This window comes from Suricata suricatta, chromosome 13 (genome assembly GCF_006229205.1).
Source record: "Suricata suricatta isolate VVHF042 chromosome 13, meerkat_22Aug2017_6uvM2_HiC, whole genome shotgun sequence".
NCBI classification, from domain to species: domain Eukaryota; kingdom Metazoa; phylum Chordata; class Mammalia; order Carnivora; family Herpestidae; genus Suricata; species Suricata suricatta.
This window is the reverse complement of record NC_043712.1, coordinates 30,831,532-30,858,325: the sequence shown is the minus strand read 5'-3', so window position 1 is coordinate 30,858,325 and position 26,794 is coordinate 30,831,532. Positions and strand designations below refer to the sequence as shown.

Genomic DNA, 26,794 nt, shown 5'->3' with positions numbered 1-26,794 from the left:
CTCTTCCTTCTGATACTATTAAAACTTGTTTGTCTTTGTTTAGTGACCCTCTCTGATGTATCAGATATCAAATATTCTTTTCAAGTGTTGTCCCTCTCAATTCTGTTATCTGTGAACTCAGAAGTGTGCTATTTGCATAATCATCAATATTCATGTATATGTGCATGAATGCATTCATTCAGCATATGTTCAGACTGTTACTATGTAACAGGTGCTGTGCTGGGGCTTTGGAATACAAAGATGAAGGCATGATTCCTGCTCCTAAGTTGCTTACAGAGATCATGAATAAAGATATCAAGTGATAATTAAAGCTGGCCTATCTACCTTTTACATCTAAGCATTTTATAAAGTATCAATAGCCATACCATGTAAATAGTCATTTATTTACTACTGATCTGAAGATCAACCATTCTCCTATGTTATTTCCTATCTTTTTTGCTTTTTCTGTGACAGTGAACTAATTATGTTATCTTTCATTAGGTTGATTAGTAGCAAAAACTCTTGTTCTCATAGCATGTTGTTCATGTCTCCATTAGAGTCCCATTATCTTGTACTGTAATAATTGCTCACTTATCTCTTTCCCACTGGGCTGGATCTCCAGGCAAGAACCTTGTTTTATTTATTTTTGAATCCCCTAAAATCTAACACATTGTCTGACTTGTCTTGGTCAAATGAATGAATACACTTTGGGTTACTTATATAGAAAGTCATTATTAACACAAACGCTAGACATTTCGCTTATTAGAAACATTTATCCAGTTTCAGAACACATATATGGGAAAAACTTATTGAACCGTGCTGATTGGCTTACTTATTTTGACACATATTCACTTTTCTGGAAACAAATTGCTGTTAGTCCAAGCAGCTAAGAAAATGGTACCCACAAGAATAAAATTAATCTCAATACACTGAACATCTGTACCTAATTTGTTTTTCATTTGTACCCTTGGTTTAATCCAAGAAGGCAATCAGTCATACCTTTTCTGGGTTTCTCACAAAAGCTATCTAATTGTTAGAAATGTTTTCCTCCAGGGAATCTGCTATTTCTCTGACTTCCACAGATACATTTATTTGTTCATAAGGATAAAAAAGCCATAGCAATCTTACTAAGTGTTAATAGTTATGCATTTTTAATCTTCCAGGAGGTTATTAATTTGGTTTCAAGAAGATTAAGACTACCCACTCTAAAAAATATATCATGTTAAACACAAAAACTAAAGAAGCTTCATACTGTGTGTGGCTGTGTTGTGTGCGTGTATGTGTGTGTTGTTTTAATTCACCCCATAATTCTCAATTCATCTTTGAATACTGAATATTAATTTTCTGTTTTCAAGATAGGCTGTTTCCAGGTTAATGACTTAAAAAATATTAAAGGAGAAGGGTAGAATACCTCCAAAACTTTGCAAGAACACTTAATACCAAATAACAATATTAAGATATTAGATTTCCTTATTTTGTACACACTTACTCAATACACAAGCACATCAAACAGTCCATCTCCCAGTCTCCTGGGACTCTGTATCCCTGCATGTACGTGTACATACACATACATTCATACTTCTGCTTAGCACCATGCCTACCGCCGTTCATCAAAGGTTTCACTTACCTATATGCCAACTGATGTGGTTAGTTCCAGTCTTTGTGCAACTCCTGCCATTTAAAAAAGATTCAATTCATGTTTGTTTAATAAATTTATGAATGAAGGAATGTATCAATAAATTTGAAAGTCAGATAAACTTATGAATGGTATGGTCTTCAAAACTGTTGAAATTGAAAGTATTTGTTATGTTTGTTCCTTTTCATTATCACCACAGCCCCTTAAAATTTTGTTAGTGGTGTTTTACAGGACTCTGTGAGCTTAATTTCCCATCACATATCACTCTTGTATGCCTTAATTTCTTCATCTATAAAATGAGATAAGATTCCTCTTCCTGTCTGCTTTATAGGAATATGTCTTATTAGATAGAAAGCATTCTGGTTGGTAGAGAAATATCCTAAGACTGTGGGTTATTAATATTATTGCTACTCATCATACTGCAATATAGGTATAAACTTCATACTACTCCTTAGGACTCAGTAGATGTCAAAGAGAAAAGGCCCTTCAGGATCTTCTAGTCTCAATTTGTTATCAGATGATGACATCGAGTCAGTTCTCCCTTCGGTTTCTTTTTTAATAAATTCTCCTTGCCTTTGTATATACCTGAGTGGTTTTTTTTCTTATTTTTAAGCTATTTTTTAAACGTTTTTATTTAAATCACAGTATAGCTGGGGCGCCTGGGTGGCTCAGTCGATTAAGTGTCCGACTTCAGCTCGGGTCGTGATCTCATGGTTCGTGGGTTTGAGCCCTGTGTCAGGCACTGTGCTGACAGCTAGCTCAGAGCCTGGAGCCTGTCTTAGGATTTTGTGTGTGTCTCTCTCTCTGACCCTCTGCTGCTCACACTGTCTGTCTGTCTGTCTCTCTCTCTCTCTCTGTCTCTCAAAAATAAAATATTAAAAAATTAAGAAAAAAGTTTAAAAAATCACATTTATAGTTGACATACAGTGTAATATTAGTTTCAGGTGTATAATATAGTGATTGAACACTTCCATACCTCACCCGGTGCTCATCACAAGTGCCCTCCTTCATCCCCATCCCCTATTTTACCCATCCTCCCACCCACCTCCCCTCTGGTAACCAACAGTTTGCTCTCTATAGTGAGAAGTCTGTTTCTTTGTTTGCCTCTTTCTTTTTCCCCCTTTGCTTGTTTGTTTTGCTTCTCAAATTCCACATATGAGTGAAATCATATTTGTCTTTCTTGACTTATTTTGTTTAACATAATACTCTGTAGTTCCATCCATGTCATTGCAAATGCCAATTTTGCAATGTCATTCTTTTTCATGGCTAATATTCCATTATATATATGTGTGTATATATTTGCTACATCTTCTTTATCCATTCATCAGTCAGTGGATATTTGGGCTGTTTCCATAGTTTGCTGTAGATACCACTGTTAGAAATGTCAAGGTGCCAACAGACACATGAAAAGATGCTTAATATCACTCTTCATCAGGGAAATACAAATCAAAATTACAATGAGATATCACCTCACACCTTTCAGAATAACCAAAATTAACAACACAAGAAAAACAGGTGTTGGCAAGGATGGTGAGAAAGGGGAACCCTCTCCCACTGTTGCTGGGAATGCAAACTGGTGCAGCCGCTCTGGAGAACAGTGTGGAGGTTCCTCGGTGTGGAGAACATAGAACTACCCTATGACCCAGCAATTGCACTACTAGGTATTTACCCAAAGAATACAAAAATACTAATTCAAAAGGACACATGCACCCCAATGTGTAAATTAATTAATTTAAACTTATAGATAAGAATAGAGAATAATATAAAAAGTACCCAGGTAACCTAACACCCAGAAGAGATAAAACTGAATATTTTTTATTTTTGTTCCAGATTTTCTGTAATGAAATAAAACATTATAGATGCACTTGAGGTTTTCTTTTTATCTACCCAAATTCCATTACCCTCTTTTATTTTTAATTTTTTTTAATGTTTATTTTTGAGAGAGAGAGACAGACAGTGTGAGTGGGGGAGGGTCAGGGAGAGAGGGAGACACAGAATCTGAAGCTGGCTCCAAGCTCTGAGCTGTCAGCACAGACTTGATGCTGGGCTCAAACCCATGAACTGTAAGATCATGACCTGAGCTGAAGTCGCATGCTCAACTGACTGAGCTACTCAGGGCCCGTGCCTGCCCCCCGCCCCCCACAGCCCCGATTCCTCTCTTTTCATGTCTTCTTGCTCTGTTCTAATTTTGGTCGTTTCAATCTCCATGCATATTTTTCTACCTTTTCTTTATAGAAACATACCCATAAACAATATTATTTCACATGTTTAACGTCTTTACGTAAATGGTATTATACACTATGTGTCATTCCCCAACTTGCTCTTTTAACTTAACATTATGCTTACAATTTTGAGGTATACGTTGAGACGTAGCTCTGTTCACAAAAGATTATATGCAGATTCTCAAAAGACACATGAAAAGGTGTTCAACATCATTACTAATTAGATAAATGCAAATTAGAGCCACTATGAGATACCACACAGTCATTTGAATGTCTAAAATGAAAAAGTCTGATAATACCAATTGGTGGTAAGGATATGGAACAACTGGAACCCACAAACATTTTCAGTGAGGATGCAAATTGATTACTCTAGAAAATGGTTTGACAAAGCTAAGCACACACACACACACAGAGAAAACTGCAATTCACGCTCCAGTCCCAGTACTACCAAAGGGAAATAAGCGCCTCATTCTACCAAAAGGCATGTATGAGAATGTACATGATAGCTTTATTTACAATAGCAAATATTCTTAGTAGCACAAACCTCCCAAATGCCTAGCAGCAGGCAAATGGGTAAATCAACTGTGACGTATTCCTACAGTGGAATACCACACAACAAAAATAATGAACTACTGATACATTGCACCATATGAATACATTTCATAGATATGTTGAGCGAAAGAAGTCAGATATTTTTATGAATTTTAAGAACAAGCAAAACTTTATGGTCATTCAAATCAGATTCATAGTTACCCAAGATATAGATAATGTCTAAAAAGGGACATAAAGGAAGCTTTCAGTTATACTGGAAATGATCTATATTTTGACCTGTGTGTTGATTACAGAAAAGTCTGTATACTTAAGATTTATCTACTTCATTGTTTATATGTTATGCCTCAATTTAAAAAAAATTTTTTTAATTACTTAATTTTGAGAGAGAGAGAGACAGAGAGAGAGAGACAGTGTGAGCAGGGGAGTGTCAGAGAGAGAGAGGGAGACACAGAATCTGAAGACAGACTCCAGGCTCTGAGCTAGCTGTCAGCACAGAGCCCGATGCGGCACTTGAACCCATGAACTGTGAGATCCTGACCTGAGCCGAAGCCAGATGCTTAACCGACTGAGCCACCCAGGTGCCCCTGTTATGCCTGAATTTAGAAATTATTTTTTTAATGGTAAGATATCCAGAACTTGATGAGCATTATTTATAGCATGTATTATTTATAGCATATATTATGTAGGAAAAAGAAGAACGGAATCAAGAATAGTTCCTGATATAAGCTTTGAAACACTCTGGCCACATTTCCCCGAGCTTAGCTTTAGGAACTCTAAGAAAGCCCTGTATTTATACTCTAATCCAGTGGTTCTCAAACTTGAACATGCATCAAAATGATCTGGATGCTTCCCTGTAGTAGTATTCACTCATTAGTTCATTTTAACATAATTTAATAAGTGCTCCCTCTACCGCAAATTATGTAGCTAGTAGATACCTGAAGAGTAGGCAAATGAGGTTTTGGCCATTGGTATGCTTCTGAAAGAAGGAACCAAAAGACATCTGTGATGCCCACATTACTTAGAAATGTAGAAAGTCTGAGTGTATGAAACCCTTATGTTCTGGAATCTTAATGATCTCTCAGGATCTCTGGACTGAGACAGGTGATGTTAGACAGCTGTCGTAGTTTACCCCATTTGACTTCACCCCTAGCTAAGCAGCCTTTCCCAGGCAGGCAGAAAGTCCACATCTAAAGGATCTTTGCTTCAGTGTGTTCCAGCTTCTGAGGTTTCCAAACATACTTAAAGTTCGTCCTCCTCAGAGTATTTAGAAACTATCTTTGAACCTGCCCTCTGGTGTTCCAGTTTAGAAACTGGTTTTAGATATTTAGGATCATGTACTCAAGAGCATTCCAATCAAATCCAGAGTTGGCCTGATTTTAAACAAATCTGAGAATTGAAATCAAAACCTGTCTGTCCTTTAATACTTTGACTATCCTTAATGTGCATCTCCTTGCATGGATGACATTTATAGTATGAGGAAGAGCACATCAACAAATCTTGATTGAAATCACTACTTTGAATTTTTCTAACATAATTCTAATGAGGAAAATAATTCATTTAGTTTCATAGTGGTTTTATGGCAGTCAGAATAGTTAAATATTATCTATTTTTCTTTTTTTTAAGTTTTAAAAAAATTTATTTTGAGAGAGAGAGAGAGCACACGTGCAAGCAGGGAAGGGGAGAGAGAGAGAATTCCAAGCAGGCTCCATGCTCAGTGCCGAGCCCAACACAAGGCTCAAACTCACAAACTACGAGATTATGACTTGAGCCAATATCAAGAGTCCGATGCTCAACTGACCAAGCCACCCGGGCACCTCTCTATTTTGCTATCTGAGTAAGTAAACTGAGGTATAGTTTGATTGAATTCTTCTAGTTCACTCTGATACTTGTGGAGTCAGGAATTACCTTGTTTTTCTGATTCTAGCTTAATGTGTCTGATAATACTCCACAGGAAGATACCGTATACTTTTCTGAAACTTACTTTCTCAGACTTCTGGTTCTTCTGACCTAGAGTCATTTCCAAATCTAGTTTCCCAGTCAAATCCCCAAAGAAGTACCTAAGGTTTTCCTTCTCATGAGCCAGATTCAGAATTTAACCCAGACCTTCCACTTTTCAGTGCAGTTTTCCCTTAATGTGATGACATCCTTCAAACACAGCAGGGCAGCTTTGCAGATTTGTATTTTAAATCTATGTGGCTTGCTAAATTTTGTTTTGAACATGTTCCTGTCTCCTACAACCATGGTCATTTTCTAATCATCTTTATCTCTTCACTGACCCCCCAGTTTTACTAAGTCATGAAAATACAAGCATCTGCTTTCTATGAATAGATTAGAGATCCCCACAAGCCTGGATTCCCATGGAAACCAATCAAAAACTAAAAGGAAAAGAAAGAGTATATATTGAATTTCCCTGAGACCTACAGCTTGTTTTTCATTAGACTCATGCTGATTTCTTTTAAACTCTGGGCACAGGGCCAGTGAATATTTTTACAGCTGATAAAAAGGAACTTCAGATCCATTTACTTTCATTTAAGCTTTTAAAAATTAATTTTCTATATAACATCAATTCCAAAGAAAATCCGAGCATTAATTTGATAATTGCCTCCTTATGCCATAGGATTGTATTTGCTCATATAATTTTCTCTTTTTGTTTCTTTCCATCTTATATTCTACTGTTCAAAGGAGAATGAGAGGGAACCAGGGGGTCTTTTATTCCTACAGTATGAATATTGTCAGCCCTTAGGCACAGCATTTTCCCCATGACATGAGGCTCTTTATACTTCATTTGACTGTTAAGCCTTTACAAAGTCAAAATAATCATTTACTAATATGGTAACAGAAATATAACCAAAATGCCAGCGTAAGGGGGATCAAGAAAGCCAGGGAGGAGGTGACTGGGGAGAGTAGGGCATAAACTTAAACAAGGCAATCAAAATAGTTTTCATTAGCATGGTGACATTTGGAACCAGACTTGGAGGAGGTGAGGAAGTTAGCCATGTGAGTGGCCGAGGGAACTTTCTTTTGTTCCTGGCAGAAGGAACAAACGCCTTAAAACGGGAACATGCCTGGAATGGTTAAGGAAAAGAAGGGGGCTAGTGTGGTTATAAAGAGTGGGCAAGGCGGGGAACAGTGGGTAATGACGGCATGACAGAAATGGTAGCCAGATCTTACGGTGCCTTTTGGCGATTGTCAGGAACATATTTTTACTATGGATGAGATGAGGAGTCATTGGAGAGTTTTGAGGAAAGGAGTGACCTCATCTGACTTTATATATTAATGAAATAATCATCCTGGCCCAGTGAAAAAATTTTTCTGCTGGCTTACTATATCTATTCCTTTATTCCTTCTTCATATATGCTCTCAAGTCTGCTTCCCATCCTGATCCTTTTACTGTATGTGCACACAGTTGCCTAAATCCTCCTGAAAATAAGACACCTAAAATAGAATATAGTGCCAGTCTGATGAGCACAGAGTATGCCATGATTTTCATCATTGACATTTTGGCAATCAAATGCAGTCGATTTCTCAAATAAAATCTCCAACTTTGCTTTATGCTTACTACTGTGTAAACTAATCCTGTATTCATATTGTTGTGGTTTTGGACCCAAATGTAGCATTTATTGTATCCATATTTAATCATTACTTTGAACTTGCCAGACTTATTTAGGTAGAGTTTACCATTCCTTTCTTTGTTCCTCTAGTACTTTGTATACTCGACCACTGTTATATCACTTATTCCACTGAAAGATATTTATTTGTTAACACATTTTATTTCCTCGCCAACAATGCACATCTTCATATCAGCATATTTTTTATTACCAGTGCCTCATACTTAACAGACATGCAGTTAATGGTTGGTGAATTAAATTGGGTTCATAATACAACCTGTTGAGGTCCTCTTGATTCTTGAATCTGTCATTGAGTATCGTTGTCATCTCTGCTCCAGAGTCACCAGAAGTCTCATCCTAGTCTTTGATATCAAAATAGATCCTGTATGCAGAAAAGCTTAATCACTGAAACACTACTACTAAAATTAACTTCAATGTAAAGGATTTTTGTAGTTTTTCTTTCTGCTTGTCTAAACTGTGTCATCAGTGGTAATTAGGCTTCTTGAAAATTTTTATTTACTCTATCAGAGTCCACTTTTTCACCATTCCAATTCTGATGAACAACTCATCCATCTCATTTGTTCAAGAAATACATTTTGAGTATTTAATCTGTATCATATTGCATTATATTTTGAAATATTTAAGTTCAACTTGTGTCTAAATGTTTAAAGTCTTTCAGATTCTGAATCATCATAAAGTTAACATTTCACTAATAAAACTACTCATTTTCTTTTTTTTTTTAATGTTTTTATTTATTTTTTGATACAGAGAGAGACAGAGTATGAGAGGGGGAGGGGCAGAGAGAGAAGGAGACATAGAACCAGAAGCAGGCTCCAGGCTCTGAGCTAGCTGTCAGCACAGAGCCTGATGCGGGGCTCAAACCCATGAACGTGAGATCTGACCTGAGCCGAAGTTGGAGGCTTAACCAACTGAGCCACCCAGGCGCCCCAAAACTACTCATTTTCAATAAATTTATTTGAGTACTCTCCAACACAGAACATTCTCCAGAACAGATCACATACTGGGACACAAATCAGCCTTCAACAAGTACAAAAAGTTTGAGCATGTTTTCAGACCATACCGCTATGAAACTCAAAATCAACCACAAGAAAAATTTGGAAAGATATCAAATACTTGGAGACTAAAGAACATGCTACTAAAGAATGAATGGGCTAACCAAGAAATTAAAGAGGAAATTAAAAAGCACATGGAAGCCAATAAAAATGATAACACCACAACCCAAAACCTCTGGGACACAACAAAGGCAGTCACAAGAGGGAAATATATAGCAATCCAGGCCTTTCTAAAGAAGGAAGAAAGGTCTCAGATACCTAACCTTATACCTCAAAGAGTATACCCCATTTATCTCAAACAATCTTAGATTTCAGAAGACATTGTATTTTTTAGTTTTTTTATTCAAACCCTTTCGATCTCTTTGTTATTTATCAGACTGATTCTTTGCAAAGCATTTGTTAGGAGTTTGAGGCAAAATTCAGACAATACTTCAAAGCACTGAGTGTAGATTTCTAACTATGTATGTAACTGGTCGTCTCCAATATGGTGCAGATTGAAAACTAATATAATCTGTGTGAGTTTGTATGGGTATATGTACATGTGCACACAGGTGCATGCTTTACATTATTATTTCATTGAATGGTAATGTGTATATGTCTTACGAAGCATTAAATATACCATGAAGATTTACAGTGCATAATCTAAGAGCAGAGAAAACCTTCTATCGGTAAATCAAAACATAGAAAGGATAGGTAAGGATTAATAAATATGGCTACTTAGAAATAAGAAAGACTTTTCCCTCCCAGAAAATGTCATAGGCAAAGAAAAAGGAGAAAGATAAACCAGGAAACGAGATTTGCAAGTTATGTCACTAACAGAGGGTTAATATCCCAAATATATATAATGGGGAAGAAAAAGACATAAATGGGTCTATAAAAAATGAATAAGAGATATGTGTAGGTAGTTCACAAGAAAAGGAGTTTGGCCCTTAAATATGTGAAAATATGCTCACTGTTGTTCAGCATAAGGGAAATGCAAATTAAAATTATAATGAGGTGTTTTTCGTGTGTCAGGTTTGCAAAAGTCAAAACGTTTGACAGAGCACTCTGATGGCAAAACTGTTCCTGGAGGGAACGAAGCACAGTGCAACCTCTGTGGAGGGAAAGGGAACAATATCCAGCCAGAGTAACTGGGATATGCGCTTACCTCTGACCCAGCATTTCCACTTCCAGAAAAACACACTGGTAAAAATAAGAAATGATGTCTGCACAAGGCTATTGAATTGCAGCATTATTTGGGATAGAGAAAGCATGAAGGGAAATGTCTTGTTAGAGGACTGGTTGAATAAAAAGAGGAGGACCACACAATGTGATGCTATCCAGCTGGAAAAAGTGATGAAAACTATTTCTGTACAATATATTTTTTAAGTTTATTTATTTAGAGAGGGGGATGGGGAAGGGCAGAGAGAAGAGGAGAGAAGGATAATCCCAAGCAGGCTCCACGCTATCAGCACAGAGTCCAGTAATGAACTGTGAGATCATGACCTGAGCTGAAATCAAAGAGTCAGGTGCTTAACCTACTGATTCAACTCTCTGAGCTCCTCTATATATTTTTTAAATGACCTCCTGGAGTGAAGGGCCTGGAATATTATGCACGGTCCATCAGAATTGGAACTTGTAATGCAGGTGACTGTGGACAAGCTAGACTTGGAAGTGCCTGGCACTGAGGACATCCCTAGGATGGGCAGAAAATGAAGAAAGTCCTGCCAGAAATCATGGGTGGTATCCCAGCCAGTGGAGCTAAGGCAACCTGGAATACAAAACATGCTGAGTTGTAGGGATGAGGGGAGGAGGTAATATGTCAGCGAGACCTCAGCCACAAAGTTGAAAGAGCAGGTACGGAATGACAGCATACCATTCCATGGGGGAATCACAAAGGACAGGCTGGAAATTTGGATACTAGGCAGGTTTTTAAGCTGGCATTTAAAGAACACAATTGTAGTGTCAATGCCTAAGACCATTATATTGTCGAGTGGATAGATGGATGGATGAATGGATTGGTGGATAAATAGGCATCAATTTGCTAGACGTTAAGGTACAAGACTGAGACTAGATGACAGGAACAAGACAGAAGATGAGTTGCTCTATCTGTATTACAACATTAAGGCACCCAGGAAGACTTAACCCTCACTGATCTCACAAACAAGCTAGACTTAAATCTTTCCTTAATTAGGGTCAAGGTAAGTCCCAAAGCTGGGGGAAGGATAGCATGCAGATCACAGTATCTGGAAGCAGAAAAATTGGATACCCTTATCTTTTTTACCTTTTGAATAGCAAGAAAAACCTCTCTAGAAGCTTTGTGGCTGATTTACCTTCCATCTCTTGGACTCCCAGACCTAATCTACTCTCTTGGCAAAAATGAAACCACTGTGATTGTTCATACCACTCAAAGCCATTGAATTTGCTGATGGCCCAGCCTTCTCTGAAGAACATAATCACTTAAAGGAAGATAAACAAAAATCAGGGTTTTGTTAGTCCAGAAATAGATGGCCATAGATGTTAGGTAGGTACTCCGGGTGTTGGCCAGTGTTCTTTGGGCACTTACAGAGCTTTGTGGACCTAACTACTATCTAAATCATAGGCCATAGGCCACCTCCTGTAGCAGTGCCCTGCAGCTTGAGGCTACAAAAAAAGCCAGATAGACCAACTCTGTTGACAATGGGAGTGGCCTAACACTTACCCTACCTGGATGTTCTTTCTATTTCTTAGCAAATATGGACATCTCCTTCCAAATGCTCTTAAATAAAGGAATGATCAAATCACTTGGTTTTGTCAATCACAAGTAAGGGATGTCACCCCACCCTTCACCCCGCAAGCTTAATTCAGCAGTATTATTCAGTTGTAAAGAGCACTGGTCTGAAAATCCAAAATTTCATTTAGCCAGAAGAGTACCTACTAATCATAAGACACTATCCTATATGTTTGGGATATAACAATGAACAAAATGAAACAAAAATCTCTGCCTTCAAAGAGCTTATATTTTGGTAGGAAAAAACCAACAAATGAAAAAGATTATAAAATATATATAGTATTATGTCACATGAGGATACATGCTCTGGAAAAAATAAGCCAGGTGAAAGAGATGGGGAGCCGAGGGGTTGCATATTACAGAGTGATTCAGATAAGTCTCATTTAACGAATAAAATTGAGCAAACATTTAACATTTAACCTACAGGCAATGAGAGAACAAAACTTGCAGGGAGAGAGAATATCAAGTGCAAAGACCCCGAGATGGGAGCGTGCATGGTATTTACAAGGAAGAGTCAGCAGGAAGGCCCCTGTAACTCTGGGGTGAGGATGAGGTCAGAGATCGTGTAGGGTCTACAGGATATTGAAGGATTCGGCTTTTACTGTGCACAAGAGGAGAGGTTGTTGAAGGGTTTACGCACAGAAATATGATCTGGTTTATATTTTGAAAGGCTCATTTAACTGCTGTGCTGAGGGTAGACTGTCAAAATGGTGAGGGCAGAAGGAGGGAGACTAATTAGGAAGCCAAGAGATGCTGCTGGGTTAGACCAGAGCAGTAGTGGTGGTGGTGGTAAGATGGGGTCCAATTTTAAATGTATTTTGAATTTACTGTTGGATTATAGTTATGAAAAGAGGAGGAGCCAATGAATCTGACACTAGATTTTTTTAAGCCTCATGTCTTTTTAAACATTTTATTAGGGAGAACTTCTTTCCTTCCCATGTTGAAGGAAATCCCAGATATTATACCATTACACCAATATTTTTATTTCTTTAAAAAAAAAAAAGTGTCTTGTGGAATGCCTGGCTGGCTGAGTCAATGGAGCATGCAACTCTTGATCTCTGGTTTGTGAGTTTAAGTCCACAATGGATGCAGAGATTACTTAAAAGTAAAATCTTTAAAAAGAACAGAAGAAAAAGAAAATGACTCCTTTAAAAAATAATCATTATAATTTATTGTAAAAATTTAACAAGAATTATTTAATATGGCATCATAAAATAGCCCATCAATGTTCAAATAATAAATTGTTTCCTTAATGTTTTTGTTTGGTTATTTACACTTGTTCAAATCAGGAATCAGGATCCAAATAAGGGCAATGCATTGGCATTGATTTATGTCTTTTAAGCCTTTTTGAATCTAAAGATTCCTCCCCATCTCTCTTTTTTTCTTATGGTGTTTTTGCAATTGTGGCTTAACTTCTAAACTAATTTGATGTCTCAGTCCAAACTAATGGTCTCAGTCTAAATTAGTTTGATTCTCTGAGTATAGTTAACTTGTTTCTCTGTCTTCTGTATTTCCTGTTAGTTATTGGATCTATAGGCTTGATCTGATTCAGGTTTGATTTTTCCTGGCTAAACTACTTCATTGTTTTGCTACATTTCTCATCAGGAGATCCATAATGTTCCCTGGTCTCCATTTTTTTTTTTTTTAATGTTTGAAGTTATTGGCATCCAGGGCCTACAGATAGTTTGTTATTGGGAATTGCCAAATGGCAATATTCTAATTCTGCCATCCCTTCTACAATTATTTGTTGGAATAATTGATTAAAGAGAATTTCCACTTGTCTACTATTTGATTACTCACTGATCTAGAAAAGGAAGAACTAATCCTTTATTCTTTCTTTTTATTAGTCAGTTTTCAAATTAAGGAGTTGGTTTCCTATGTCCTCTCATGATGACCAATAAATACCTTCCTTTTTTCCTTATTGGTATCATTATGAACAAAGTGTAGGAGATTTTTTCTATCATTTTATAACATACTTACTGTACAGTTCATTAACATTATTATTGCTAATTGATATTCAGATTTCTCCATCTTCAGTTGTGGGAAGTCCTTCAGGTTGGTTCCTGGATCCTTTTGACATGATCAAATTATTTGATAGTTCACTTGCTATCTGCTGTGACCAAATATTCCAGGTTCATTTCAGTATTTTTATTAAGTTTTTCAATTCCAGCATACTTAACATACAGTGTTATATTAGTTTCATAATTTCTGTATTTTTTACTCCAGTCCTGGAATCTACCTTTTCTCCAAGGACCCATGGTTCTTGGAAGCAGAAAAAGTATTTGGAGGCCACAGTCTAGAGTCTAGGGATGCGCACTTCTACAGGGTTGGTGATAAATCTTTACTGTGGCCACTGCTTGGAATCATTTTTTTTTTAATAAAAAATGTCATTTTGTCACTTCCTATTCTAATTCAGGACTAAGACATTGTTGTTGTTTTTAACTTAACTTCTTCTATCTTACATCTCTACTCCTTTTTCTCACCCAGCTGAGAATGATAGAATACCAGATCATATAGATGAAGAAACCAAGACTCAAAGAGCTTGAGATCTGTCTGATTCCAAAGTCTTTGCTTAAATTGGTTTTTAAAATTTTGACTTGACACACTTCCCTTGCTCCAAAGCATAGAATTTTAAATTGAACTGCCAGGTGGAGAATTCCGTTTAACTAACACATATTGGGCAACCATTTTTATGCAGAGTCTTGTTGTCTTGTGTGAGACTGATGTCTATCAGCAAATCTTGTCAACACTATGTACTAAAATTTATTCAGAATCCACTCATTTCTCAACACCCCCCTTTGCTACTATCCTGGTCATAATAACCAGCATCTCTGATTGGATTCATGTGGGAAGTGACATCAGCTGGCATGAGCCTTTTAAGCTCCAGTCAAATCATGTCACTCTCTGCTTCAGACCCTCCAAGGGTTTTTTATCTCAGAGTAAAAGACCAAGCACTTCCTATGCCTTATAAAGTTCTGTATGTTTTAAATTTCCAGTTATCTATATGACCTTATTTTTAATCTTACCCCTGTTTTCCCTGCATAAACCTACTCTAGCATCTGTGCTATTCCTCTAAGAGGAAAAGAATGCTCTTGCCTCAAGGTTATTTTGCATTTGCTTTTCCCTTTGCTAGGAAAACTGTTCCATTAGAGAGCTCTGTGTGGAACTCCCTCACTTCCTTCAGTTCTTACTTAAAAGTCATTGTTGCAGTGAAGCCTTCCCTGCCTCTCCTACATGATAGTCCCTCATTTCACACATTTTATTCCCCCTACTCTGCTTCATATTTTTCTGTAGTACTTAACACCATCCAAAATACTCTGTTTTACTTGTTTGCCTTGCTTATTGTCTTTTACCCCACTACAATGTAAAGTCCATTAAGTTGGGGACTTGGGGGTCCTTTCCCCCCATCCAGTATTTCTCCCCATTGCTTAGAACAGTTCCTGGTGCACAGTTGGTGCTCAAAAAATACTTATTAAATTAGAGTGCCTAGGTGGCTCAGTTGAGCATCTGACTCCTGATTTTAGCTCAGGTCATGATCCCAGGGTTGTGTGATTGAGCCCTACTCCATTGTAAGTGTGGAGCCTGCTTAAGATTCTGCGTCTCTCTCCCTGTGCCCCTTCCCTCTCCCCTGCTTGCCCTTGCTCTGTCTCTCTCTCTCTCTCTCTCTCTCTCTCTCTCTCAAATTAAAAAAAATTTAATAAAAATATATATTCATTAAATTAATAAGTCTACTTCCGAAGTCACAGCTTTATTAATTCTCCCAGGTGGTCTAGCACTTCTCACATGATGCATGTATTCTTGCCTAAAACATATGACGATATTCTAATATTAGATATATTTTTAAGGAAGAATAGCTCTGCTTTGCTATCTCTCTCTTTCTCATACAACCCTCCACCCCCACCCGATGCCTCCTGCTTGTTCTTCATAGAATATTTCCTTTCTTAGGACTGTATTTTTCTTTCTCTTTTCTTTTTCTTTTTTCTCCCCAATTCTGGTTAAATAGCCACAGACTGGCCATTTGAGCTGACTCTCATTGGAAAGCGAGTCAGTGCAGGCTAGTGGAGAGCAGAGGCCTGAGCATTTGCATCTCCAGGATGTTTGTATTGACAAATGGCAGTCAGTTATTGACATTTATGTCCCTTGGTGATACTTCAATTGGCTTATCTTTGCTGGTCAAATGCCTTAATTGTTCTGGCCTTTAATTCAGTCAAAGTTGGAGCTAGAGCAGAGGGGAAAGAGAAGGAGCAGGTCTAACAGAACATCAAACTTGAGCTGGGAGGCTGCTGGCAACGATCAGCCTGTCATAATGTTATGATTTGTTCATTTTTATACCATTTATTAGCCTTTACTTGTTGTGCCATTTGGCCTCCAGGGCAGATAAAGTGCTGTCTAATTTGGTAGGTTTGCTTCTGTCAGAGCAGCCTCGACAGGGAAGGTGTTAGCTGCAGTGACAAATAATCAATAGCTGTCGTTGTCATGAGGAACGTGAGCAGTTGGGCCTTTCATCTGGAGGATTAGAGGTCTAATTGGATTGAGAATAGGGAGGGTGGGCTGTTGGGTAACCCTGTCAGCCTTGTGAAGCTGTCAAATGTCGGCCTTATTCATGGTGAAGGGAATAAGGAACCGTGTGCTTTCAGAATTGAGGGGGAAGGCATATGAGCACCTTTTGTGCAAAGGAACAGAGCCTGAAGTCAGCCGAGCTAACATATGTCTCCTTCTTTATTTAATTAGATGTCCCTTTGGATAATAAATCTGTGTAACTTTAAATGATATCTTCAAGCCTGGATGTGCAAAACACACACACGTACACACACACAGTGCAAATCCAGATTGGTTCCTTTTGTCTCTGGTCATGCTAGAAGGTAAACCGCTTAAATGGTGATTAAAAATGAAACTGTAGGGGAGAGATGACCTAGGTTGCCATCTCATTGTCAGAATTAACAAGTGGTAAGCATCTTTAACACTATTACTAGAAAAAAAAATGAGACATTAAATTAAAAGGATAGATGAACTAATAATGAAGTATGGATATTTGATGATATTCTTCTCCCATACGCACTTAGAAATGTGATTCCTCACAAAACAAAATTTTCATTTATTCCTTCTAACCCAAAGAAGAATTATACATTCGCTAAGTTGTTCCAAGGAATACCTTATTCTTTTTTCCTTAGCAAATTAGAGCAAGTGACAGGATTGGATTTAAATTATACCAGTGTTATCATATCCAATGCAGTCTCAAAATCTCTTCTCCCACCCCCCACATACTTATGCCATTCTCTATGTACTCCTGTACATACTTACACTACAATGCTATCATTTGGAATATGAATGGAGAAGATATTTGGGAAAAAAAAATCAGTTGGCTTATTCTCCAATGTTCAGAGCTCTTAATATCACCTCTTCATGGCCACATATATGATTTTAAATTCCACTAAGTTCTATGAAATAAAGTTAACAATGATAAATGCTAAATACAATGTTATGAGCAACATTTATAATTTTCCATATATATCCAGTCTCTATGTACAAATTCAATTTAAGGCATTGCTGTCATCCAAAGGCATATATAATTTTTGAAATGCTTTTAAAATACTCTAGGTACAGGGGCACCTGGGTGGCTCAGTTGGTTAAGCATCTGGCTCCTAATTTTGGTGCAGGTCATGATCTCATGGTTCATTGGATCAATCCCCATGTCAGGCCCTGTGCTGATCGTATGGAGCCTGCTTAGGATTCTCTCTCTTTCTCTTTCTCTGCCCCTATCCAACTCATACTCACATGCATACACATTCTCTCTTTCCCTCAAATAAACAAAAGAAAAGACACACATAAAAATATACCAGGTACAGAGAGCACTTGTAAGCATCATCTATGGATAGCTAGGTAATTATACTTTAATAATTACCTTGAATGAATTGACAGTATTGTCCAGAGTGTGGAAATAGGCATTCCTAGGTTATTAATTATGCATTCAGCCCATCTCTATACCCGTACAGTCTGCTTTCTCTAGCCATTCAAAACAACCCTGCCAACCAATTTGAAATGACTCAAAAAAAGTACTCCAAAAGAACTGAATGGATGTACAAAGTAGATACTGGATGGATGAGTGCAGTGACCTTGCACCCTTCAAATTCTAACAGATATTAATTAAGTTCTCCCCATTTTGGAGCTGGTTGGAAGATTCTATGATCTTTGTAGACCACACTGAAGATACGCACAAGTCTCAGTACTGCGGACTAAACATTTAGAATTGTGGTTATCTAAAGTACATGTTTTGCTTGATTTAAAGAAGAAAAAATTAAAGTTTCAAAACAGCTACCCATGGTTGCAGAAACCTTCTCTCAGATTTTGTGCAATTCTTCTAGAACTATATCTGTGAAATTATGACCACATTTTCCTAAGCAGGATTGTTCACAGGAAATGATAGAGACAAACTTGATATCCTGGAAAAGAAGTTCAAAGTTTAAATAACTGGATTTGCCTTAGGGTCTTTGAACAGAACACACTGTCTGTGACCTATAATCAAAGTCTTTGCTCTTGAGCTGAGACGAGACTATTCTGTTGTTTTGTAACATTTCGGTGACCAAGATGATCACATAACAGTTCTGAGAAAACCATTAGACTCTCTGTTATGGATCTTAGCACTTTTTATCTTATATTATGGTTACTCATGAACAAATTCACGCCTGGTATTGTGAGCTCCAAGAGTGCAGAGTTCCTTCAAATTTATTTTTGTATCCTCTTGTAATTCAGTGCTAAGTGCAAATATAAACAATAGGTGCTTAGTGAATATTTGTGTGTTTGGGGACATGAAACTGAATTCTTATGCTGGTATTTTCAGAATTAGCCCTGGTTTAATATATTCTTGAAACAACTTATTCTTCTTAGTTCTGCAGAGAAACACCACTCATTGTAGAAAACCTTTTATACTCATTTTAGGATTTATTAGTGAAATATACAGCATTTGACTAATGGTGAAGAAGGACAGAAGCTTGACATTGGTACTACCTGCTTGGACAAGGAAAACTCTGAGAGAATATATGTTACCCAGCTGGCTATAGGAGTTCAGCAGGAGGGAATGTTGAATTGTGCAAAAGACTATATACTTGGTCACTAATTAAGGACAGCTATTGGCAGCATGACATCCAAAATAGACAATCAAGTGCTACTTATGAGGATGGGGGAGACTACCTAAATACTTCTTCCATCAACAGGATTAGTACAGTGGTTCTTAACTATCTAGAGAGCTTTTTAAAAATAACAATGCCTTTTGGTAATGGCAAACGAGCTCATATTGGATCAATCTCCAACAAATGACATTTTAAAACTCTAGGCAAAATATAAAAAAGCTATCTGGAGGGACTGGAGAGTCACCAGAAGCATGCAGAAATTAAGGAGTGATCAATTCTTGGAAAAAAAAAGAGGAAAATAAATGGCATTGGTTGCATTTCTGCTTTTATGGTAGGGTCTAGTCAGTTCTTTAAGGTGGAGGAAAATTGAAGACAAATCTATACTCACTAGTTGAGAAATCAGAGAACAGCATTTTGGGCAATGGCCATAAGTCAAGAGACATATTCCCAAATAGAGGGACTCACAGATGAGAAGCCCCAAATTCTACATATCATTTGCCAAAATCTTTTCCCAATCCCTTACCCAAACATACATGGGGAAAACTTCAGGAAGCCAAGCTAAAGCTAAAATAATTCATCAGAGTTTTTAGGCAGTGATTTTAGCTGCTGCCTGCCTTTGCGGGAGAAACAAAGTTTGAAATTTGAGTTCAGCCAAATGAACTATCTGCTAACACAAACAAACAAAAAATTACCCTTGACTATAACACGCATAATCCAGATTCATTTACAATGTCCAAAATACTATCCAAAATTATTGTACATGTGGACAAACGGGGAACTGGGATACATACTCAAGAGAAAAGGAAATCTTGGACAACTTTCAAGGTGATCCAGATGTTATAATTAGCAGACAATGATTTTAAAGCAGCTATTTTAACTCTATTCAAAGATACAAAGAAAAATATGCTTTTAATGAATAAACCAATAGAAAGTCTCACAGAAAAATAGAAACTAGAAAAAATTAAATGGAAGTTCTAGAACTGAAAAATTGAATATCTAAATAAAAATTTCATTGGAAGGGCTTATTGGCAGATTGGAGATGACAAATGAGTGAATGAAATTAAAGGATAGACTAATAGAAATTATTCAACCTAAAAAATGAGAAGTATGTATTAAGTGGAAAAAAAAAGAATGATGTCTCACTGATTTGTGGGACACTGGAGGAGTTCGGGTGGTGGGGAAAGAGAGGGACCCTCGGCTTTCTTCATTCCTCAAACACAGCTGTACTGAGGTCAGATCACTTGGAACACCCAGGAAATCGATCTGAGGACCGATTGGCAGAAGGATCTTCATGATTGGAGGGAGACAATGTGGCAAGTGCAAGGCTTATTTTAACAAACAAATCAAAGCACACCTAGTTATAGGTCCAAACAGTCCCTGCTGCAAGCAAGGGGGAGCTCTACAGACAACTGACCTGGGGGAAAGAGCAGCCAAAACTCAACCCCAGAGTGTACACAGCATATGCCAGAAACACTTCCTGAAGTGCCAGGCCCTGGACAGTGAGCCCTTTTTAAAACAGCATTACTTTCAAGTGTAAGAAACATAATAAGCTTTCAAAACACACAAAAGACAGAAACTTAGCCAAAATGACATGTGGGAGAATTCTCCCTAAAAGAAAGGTCAAAAAGAAATCACAGCCACGGACTCAAAACTGGTTTGTGGGACAGTATTGAAAGAGCTAAAATACTTGCAGTGAGATTATCAGGAGAAAAGAGAGAGAATGGAGCATAATAAGAATTGAGAAGATAATGCCAGAAGTTGCCCAAACTTGGTAAAGACATAAATTTAAAGGTTCCAGAGCCTTGGTGATCCCTAAAGATAAAGAGACAGAAAATTCCACCTAGAAGTACCAGAGTCAAATTATCGAAGACCAAAAATAAAGGAGAAAATCTTGAAAGCAGACGAAGAAAAAGACGCAATCTAATAGGATAAACCATGAATTCAGATGACTGCATACTTCTCAGAAACAGTAGACACAGACACTAGGATTCGAAATGGTAAAAGAAAACTATCAACCTACAATTCTATATGTAGTAAAACTATCTTTCCATAATGAAATTAAAATAAGGACAAATAAAACTAAGACAATTTACCTCAAAAAAATCCTACACTATAAGAAAAACCAAAGAAAGTTCTTCAGGTTGAAAGGAAATCATACCAGATGAAAACTTACAGTGTTCCTGCTGCACCTTGTACTGATAAAGCCAAATTTGGGGGCAGCTGTTAAAAGAGAAATGGTTGCTAACTAAGTCCAGCACCACAAGCAGGGTAAAGAACAGTTGATTTGAAGTTGAAAGTCAAATAATTGATAATTAGTACACTGATGTAGAAAATTCTCTTTGGATTCTAGTTTGCTGAAAATATATACCAGGAGTAAGCATTAAACATTAAATGTCAAATACATTTTCTACATCTGTTGGGACATCGTATGATTTTTTCCTTATTTTTCATCAATTCTACTCATTACATCAATTGATTTTTAAGTATGAAACCAACTTGGCATTCCAGGGATTAAGTCCCACTTGGGACATGAAGTATTATGCTTTTCATATATAGGTCAATTTAATTTGCTAATATTTTGAGGATTTTTGCAACAATGTTAGGGAATTTTATATATACACATATAATTTTTTAATATTTATTTTTGAGAGAGAAAGAGAATGCACTTGAGCAGGGGAGAGGCAGAGAGGAGGAGACAGAGGATCCAAAGCAGGCTTCACATTGACAGCAGAAAGCCCAATGTAGGCCTTGAACTCACGAATCATGAGATCATGACCTGAACCAAAGTCAGACAATTAATTACCTGACTGAGCCACCCAGGTGCCCCTAAAGAATTTTGATTTATAGTTTAGTTGGGGTTTTTTCCTTCTGATATCTTTGCCAGGTTTTGGCATTGGGATTATGTAGTCTTTATAAATTAAGCTGGGAACTGTTTCATTCTCTTCTGTTTGAAGACTTGAGTTAGTGGTATTAATTAATAAATTTTGCATAGGATTCGCCAGTAACCCCACTTAGGCCTCATGGTTTTTAACTTCCAAATTTTGGTGGGAACGTTTGTTGATAACAAATTTAATTTCTTTTTTTATATAGTTCCAAATCTTTTTTCAAAATTTTATTCAGTATTGAGAGACAGAGAGACAGAGCACGAGCAGGGGAGGGGCAGAGAGAAAGGGAGACACAGAATCCAAAGCAGACTCCAGGCTCTGAGCTGTCAGCACATAGCCCAATACGGGGCTCCAACTCCTGAACCATGAGATCATGACCTGAGCCAAAGTCACTGCTTAACCAACTGAGCCACCCAGGAGCCCCTTAATTTCTTTAATAGACTTAGGCTATTCAGATTTTATATTGCTTCTTATGTCCAATTTGGTAATTCTCTTTTTCAGTGATTTGTCCTTTTCATCTGAGTAGTCAGATAAATTTACTGGAAGGTAGTTGGTCTCTATTTATTCCTATAATCCTTTTAATGTTTGTAGTGATATCCCCTCTTTTATTCCTGATACGGTAGGCAGAATATTGACTCCCCAAAGATGTCTATTTCCTAATCCTCAGATCCTGTGAATACATTACCTTACATGGCAGAAGGGACTTGGCAAATGTAATTAAAATGTAATTTTTATTATTGGAAGATCATACTGGGTTATTTGGGTGGTATAATCAAAAGGGTCCTTCCATGGGAAAGAGGATGGTAGGAGATTCAGCAGAGGGTATGTGATGACAGAAACTTGGAGTCAGGAGATTGATGGCTGGAAGGGGGCCATGTGCCAAGAAATATAGGTTGCTGCTAGAAGCTGGAAAAGGTAAGAAAGCAGTTTCTCCCCTAGAGCCTGTAGAAGAAATGGAGCCCTGACTCCTACTTTTAATTTCAGTTCATTGATACCCTTGTTAGACTTCTGATCTATAAAACTGTAATTATTATAAAAACATGTCAGTTTAAGCCCCACAATTTGTTATAATTTGTTACAGCAGCAGTCAAAAATGAATACAGCTGATATTAGTAACTTGTGGGATTTTTCTCTTTTTCATCAATCAGTCTTGTAGATATTAATTTTTTTAATCTTTCAAAAAGCCAACATTGGCTATGTTTATTTTCTCTATTATTTGTGAGTTTCCTATTCCAATTAATTTTCTTCATTTCTATTCACTTTTCCTTACTTTGGGTTTGATTTTTCATCTTTTATAACATTTTATCCTGGATTCTTCATTCAATGACTTTATAGAATAATAGTTACTGTCAAATTATAGTAAAATATTAAGTATTTATATATGATATATAATTACTTAAGCATGTATTTATGTGATTTAACTAAATATATAAGTATACTTATTTAAGGCTATGAAATTTCCCCAAGTACTGCTTTTGCTACAACTCACAAGTTTTGATATTTTGTATTTTTGTTGTCCTTAAATTTGAAATACTTTCTAATTTCCATAATGATTTCTTCTCTGAACCAATGATTGTTTCCTAAAGTACTATTTAACTTACAAATATTTTGGGGTGGCAGGGTGGCTCAGTTGGTTAACTGACTCTATTTCAGCTCAGGTCATGATCTCATGGTTCTTGAGATCTGAGCCCTGCGTCAGCTCTGCACTGACAGCATGGAGCCTGCTTGGGATTCTCTCTCTCCCTCTCGGTCCCTTCCCGACTCATGATTTCTCTTTTTCTCTCTTTCTCAAAATAAACATTTTTTAAAACTTACAAATATTTTGAGCTTTTCTATAGATATTGTATTATCTAATTTTATGCTGTTGTGATGAATGTGCTGTAAGATTTCAATCTTTCTAAATTTGTTAAGATTTATTTTTCAGCCCTGGGTATGTTCTATTCTGTGAACACTTCATGTGCAATTGTATTCTCTAGTAGTTGGGTATGGTATTCTATAAAATATTAGGTAAATGTCATTGACAGTGGTGTTCACAACTTTTATGAAAAAATTGATTTTAATAATTTTATTTGAAATGTGTCACACTTACAGAAAAATTGCAAGTTTGGTACAACAAACATTTTTCTGAATCACTTGAGAGTGAATTGCTGACTTTATCCCTCACCACTTCTAGGTATTTTTGTGTGTATTTTCTAAAAAATAAGGACATTCCTCAACATTACCATAATATAAGGATAAAATCAGATACTTGACATTGATATAGTACGACCATCAAATTTTCAGTTTGCATTATTTTTCCAATAGTATCAAGATTAATTTCAGAATCACACATTGCATTTAGTTGTCAAGTTTCTTTAGTCTTCTTCAATCTGGAAAAGTTCCTAATCTTTTCTCAACTTTAATAGTATTGATACATTTGAAGAATAATGGCTAGATATTTTATTTTATTTCTCAATTTGGACATGTTAGATATGTTCTCATAAATAAATTTGTGTTCTTCATCTTGGCAGAGATATTACAGAAGTGATGCAATGTTCTTCTCATTGAATCCTATCAGGTATCACACAATTTTTAATTTGCCCATTCTTAATGATGTTCACTTACTGTTAGTTAAGGTAGTGTTTGCTTTTTCTCCACTGTAGAGGTACTGTTTCATCTTTGTAATTAATAAACATTTTGTGGGGAGATACTTTGAAACTATGTATCTGATTGTGTCCTTTATCTGATATTGAAGTAGCCACTCCAATTTTGTTATGATTATTGTTTCAGGCATAAGATTTTCTATCCTATTACTTTCAACCTATCTGTATCTTTATATTTAAAGTATACTACTTATAGATACCATAAAGTGGATTTTTGCTTTTTTTTAATCTCGTCTGTAATATCTGTATTTTAGTTGGAAGTTAGTCCATTTACATTTAATGAATTATTGATATGGCTGAGTTTCATGCTTCCATTTTATTATTTCCATTTTATGTTTGAGTCATCTGTTTTTGTTCCTCTCAACCTGTTTCCTTGTACTTTTTTAGAATCAAATATTGTTAATATTTCATTTTAGTTCCTTCATTGGCTTTTTAACTACATCTGTGTATTATTTTTAAGAGGTTGCTCTAGAGTTGACCTTAAGCATCCTTTATTCATCACATTGGAATAGTATACTATTTTTCATAAGACATAAGTTAAATATGTCATTCCATTGTCTTCTGGCCTCCACTGTTTCTGATCTACTATCATTCCTATTCTTCTCATGTGTGTAGTGGCTTCTATTGTTGTTCTTTTTCCTTTCAGTATTTTCCTTTTAATTTTCATTTTCAGCAGTTTACCTATTATGTGCCTAGAAGTAGTTTTCTTTGTATTAAATGCAGTGTGTGATTCTGAACTTAATCTTTTGATGTTTATATTATAGTAGGATTAAAAAATATCCTTAATTTTTAGAAAATACACACAAAAATACTTAGAAGTGGTAAGGGATCAAGTCAGCAAGCCACTCTCAAGTGCAATTTTTCTGTGTGACACATTCCAAAAAAATTATTAAGTCAATTTTTCGTAAAAGATTTGAACACCACTGTCAACTAAATTTGCCTACTATTTCTTTATATTAACTTTATCAGGCATGGCTTTGAGAAATACTCTCATTCTCTTCTCCACATGGGACAAATACACATACATTAGATGTTTCTACATTGTCATTGAGGTCATTAAAGCTCTTTTGATTTTTTTTTTTAAATCTTTTACTTTTATTCTTCAAATTAGACAATTTCTGTGATCGGTGTTAAAAATAACTGACTCTTTTTTTTTTTTGCTATCTAGACTAATATCGAGTGTAGTCTGTGATTTTTACATTTCAGATGTACTTTCCAGTTCTAGAATTTTACTTGGTTCTTTTTATATTTTCATTTTCTCTCCTGAGGTTTCCTCATCTGTTTGATCATTATAATCATCTTTTCAGTTAAGCTGTTATGATAGCGGCTCTAAAGTCCTTGTGTGATAATTCCAACATCTGGTCACCTTGAAGCCTGTTTATATTCATTGTATTTCTCATAATACTGACTGCTATTTTTCTATTTTTTCCACATGTAGTTATTTTTATTGTACACTCATAATTTTGGGTCATATATCATGAATCTTCATTTTGTTCTCTTCCTCTCATGAATGTTGATTTTGTTGTTGTTGTTCAGACAGTTAAAACTGGTTAATCGCAGTGAACTTATTGAATGTTTTGGGTTTTCCCATAGTCTTTATTTTAATCTATTAGACCTGGTTTGTCTATACTTTAAGGAACGGCTTCTCTGAGATTTCAACCAAAAGTACCAAGTCCTCCAGGTGGGACTCAAACTCCAAATTCTGTCTCCTCTGTATTGGGTAGTAGCTGCAATATCTTACCAGTTTTTTCAACCTTCCATTTATTGGTTTTTACAGACTTTTTGGAGTCTTCCCATGCATTTGCAATTCATGGGTCAGCTGAGGATTTTAGAGGACTCTCTATGCATATTTGAGGTCTCCTACTCTGGCTCTTTCTCCCATCTTTATTATTCCATTATTCTATTCCAGTCCATCGAAATCTATTTTCTAAACAACTAAACTAGCTTACCAGTCTTCCTGATTCAAGTCTTTTTCTCTTCAAGCCATTCTCCATGCCACAGCCAGATTTCATTCACTCATTTATTCATTTGTCAAATAGTCAATGTGTTCTCGCCCAAAAGGCAATATTGTCAAGCAGTCAAGCCATTGCAGCTATTAGGTTGGCTTGCCACATGAATTCAGCTGGTAAAGAGACCATAAGACCCAAATTATTTTTTTTTTAAATTGTTTATTGTCAAATTGGTTTCCATACAACACCCAGTGCTCTTCCCCGCAAGTGGCCTCCTCCATCACCACCATCTCTTTTCCCCCCTCCCCCTTCCCCTTTAACCCTCAGTTTGTTTTCAGTATTCAATAGTCTCTCAAGTTTTGCGTCCCTCTC

The 26,794-nt window shown here is 36.5% G+C and overlaps 1 protein-coding gene across 5 annotated transcripts in view; it reads left to right on the top strand.

Annotated features, from left to right (window-relative positions):
* Window positions 1–26,794, top strand: part of INVS (inversin) — a 152,021-nt gene that overhangs the window by 22,631 nt on the left and 102,596 nt on the right. The window contains exon 2 of one of the 5 annotated variants that reach the window (XM_029920843.1): window positions 24,342–24,388. The exons of the other annotated variants lie outside the window; for them this stretch is intronic. The gene's annotated coding sequence lies outside the window, so the exon portion shown is untranslated. The remainder of the gene's footprint in view (window positions 1–24,341; window positions 24,389–26,794) is intronic. 5 annotated transcript variants of the gene reach the window in all.